The 3,081-nt window shown below is 42.0% G+C and overlaps 1 non-coding gene across 1 annotated transcript; it reads left to right on the forward strand.

Moving 5' to 3' along the window:
- The first annotated feature begins 2,375 nt into the window (after window positions 1-2,375).
- On the forward strand, window positions 2,376-2,457 carry trnas-cga (transfer RNA serine (anticodon CGA)). Its single transcript has one exon. It is a non-coding gene; the product is annotated as a tRNA-Ser (tRNA).
- The last annotated feature ends 624 nt before the right edge of the window (window positions 2,458-3,081 follow it).

The following is a 3,081-nucleotide window of genomic DNA, read 5'->3' on the forward strand; positions in this document are numbered from 1 at the left end:
TAAGTGCGACGTTGTCAGGATGATAGTTACGCTGTAAGTGTATGGGAGCACAATGATCTTGACGCAGTAAGAGTGGGGAGTCAGGGTGATAGTGACGCAGTAAGCATGAGTGGGTAAGTCTGATAGTGACGCAGTATATGTGAGGGAGTCAGCCGGGTAGTGGCGCAGTATGTGTGAGATGGTCAGGCTGATATTGATGCAGTTAGTGTGTTGGGGTCAAAGTGATAGTGACGCCATAGGTGTAAGCGGTTCAGGATGATAGTGACACAGTGGGTGTGAGATACCAGTGTGATAGTGACGCAATAAGTGTAAGGGGTCAGGATGACAGTGACACTAAGTGTATGGCCCTCAGTGTGATAGTGCCGCAGCAAGTCTGGGGTGTCAGGGTGTAAATGACGTCGTAAGTGAGAGAGGGGCATTGCGATAGTGAAGCAGTAAGTGTGAGGGGGTCAGGCTGATAGTGACACAGTCAATGTGACGGGGCAGTGTTTTCGTGACAAGATAAGTGTGAGGCGTCAGTCTGATTCTTACATAATAAGTGTGATGGAGTCAGGCTGATAGTGACACAGTAAGTGTAAGGAGTCAGGGTGATAGTAACATAGGAAGTGTAAGGGCGTGACTGATAGTGACAAAGTAAGTGTTAGGCAGTCAGGCTGATAGTGACACAGTCAAAATGAGGGTCTCGAAGTGAAAGTGGCGCAGTAAATGTGAGGGCGCCAGATGGATAGTGATGCAATAAGTTTGAGGGGTTCACGCTGATATTAAGGCGGGAAGTGTGAGGGGTCAGGTCTATAGTGATGCAGTACGTGTCGGCGGGTCAGGCTGATAGTGATGCATTCAAAGACCAAATATCCAAGGCTCACTGTAGTGCTGGACAGCGCGACTTCTCAAGGCGAAGACAAAAATCAATAGTTCTCATCCTGGACATAAATCACAATGCTTCATTTTAAAATTGTCCTCTCCTGCTTCTAGATTCACCAATGAGGGAACAAAATTTAATTGCACCACCCTGTTTATCTCTTCAAATATTTTGCAACTCTCAATGAGATTACCTCGCTTGTTTTGAAATTGTTAAAAAAAAGGCCGGATTTGCTCAATTTCAATTCAGAGGACGAACGTTCATCCATGATGTCAAGGCTAATCACCATTCGTGGTATTCCTCATATGGCATTAGTATCTTTCCTAAATTGAGGGTTATAATTCCTCATACTGTAGTCCAAGTGCGGTCGAACTGAGCCACCATACATTGGAAATAATGCTTCGTTCTCGTGCCCTGAAATCCTCCTGCAGCTTTCACAACAGACTTCTACAACTGCTACTAGACTTCAATGACTTATTAAAAACTTCTCCAAGATGCATAAAAATCTGTACATTAGACTTTCTACTTCAAACCTTCGACAAATAATCTCCACACATTTCCATCCTGACAAGTATGATAAAGTCAAATCGTTGCTATTTATTAAATCATGAGGGACATGGATAGGTTCACTCGTCAAGGTGTTTTCCGGCTGGTGAGGAAGTCAAAACTTAGAAAACATCGGTCTAAAATTAGTGGGTAAGGATTTAAAAGGGACGTCAGGGGCAACTTTTTCAGACGCGTCCAGAATGAGCTGCCAGAGAAGTTGTTGGAGACTGGTACAATATAACATTGAATGGCATCTGGATGGATATATGAGTAACAAGGTTTAGAGGGATGTGGGCCAAATGTTGGCAAATGGGACCTATTAATTTAGGATAACTGTCCACCATGGTCAAGTTGGAAAGAAGGGCCACTTTCCGTGTTGTGTCGTTCAAGGACTTGTTGAATCTAGAAAAACCGCAAACGTTTTGCAAATAATTCCGTCAAGACGATTTCAAGTTCCAAATCTTCGGTTAATCTTCCTCTCTTGTGCTCACAAGTTCATTACCTGATGTCAGAATTTACGGATTAGTTGCTGGATCCATTCCTGTAAATTGGCTCTGCATTCTTTATAATTCTGATTTTTTTTTTTACGAATGTAGCTAGTGTTTATGGACTTAGCATCAATATTTCTAATACCATATGTCGATGAATATTAAAACACAACAGCATATCGAATTTGGCACCAGATGATGAGAAATTGAGTCAAAATCGATCGGACGCAGTGGGACAATGATCATCTCTTCATGTGCTGTACATCAGTGACTCTTTAATTCGACGAAGAATCATTCCCACAACTTCAGCTGTGGCAGAATCTAGTTTGCGGTGAAAGCCCGTCAATCTGCTAAGGGAACGTTCGTCTGAGTCTCTGCAAAGGATTGGCGTAATCTTTGGGTCTTGACAATTTGTTCTTCCAACAAATTACGTATTTCATGAATTCAGTTGTTTTACTATGAAAATTGGAGATTCGGCCGCAGCTGTGATGGCCGAGAGGTTAAGACGTTGGATTCGAAATCCAATGGGGTCTCCCCACGCAGGTTCGAATCCTGTTCACAGCGTAGAATCTTTTAAAAGTCATGAATTCCTTTGCAGGATTTGGATTTCGTGGAGCTTGAGCTTTGCATTCAATCGAAAGTATATTTTCAACAATGAGGAATCCGAAGTAATTTCAAGACTGACCCAGTTATCTAATTGAATAAATTATATGTCGAGACACAAAAGCCACCAACTTCCAACACGAATCAGTTTCAACACATTTTTCGAACTATCGTGAAATTTGGATGTTTGGGGGTGGGGGGGGCGCGGTGGAATTAAGTAAAACAAGAAGCAATGCAATATACTCACCTGCAGGTGATGAATTTTTTTTAAAGGATCAGATGAAAGTCAAGCTGAGAAAGTTGAACCTAATTTACAGCTGACTCTCAAGGTCAATGATCTATTATATCAGCAGTCAATGAATTAGAAAAAAGCAACTCCATGTGTGGAAAGGAACTCGACTGATCCAGGTTCCTGGCTTGCGATGTGAAAAGGCAAGGTGATATCAGCGGAGTAGAATTTTCTGGAAATATTAGAAATGGAATGTTAACGGTCTTCTGCTGTCCACATTCATAAGAAACTGTGCATTAAGAACTGAAATTGAAAATTAACGATGAAAATCAGACTTGAACCTCTGCTTGTGGTGT

The sequence above is a fragment of the Chiloscyllium plagiosum genome, unplaced genomic scaffold (assembly GCF_037043375.1).
Source record: "Chiloscyllium plagiosum isolate Xiang-an unplaced genomic scaffold, Cpla_swu_hap1 HiC_scaffold_51, whole genome shotgun sequence".
Classification (NCBI taxonomy): domain Eukaryota; kingdom Metazoa; phylum Chordata; class Chondrichthyes; order Orectolobiformes; family Hemiscylliidae; genus Chiloscyllium; species Chiloscyllium plagiosum.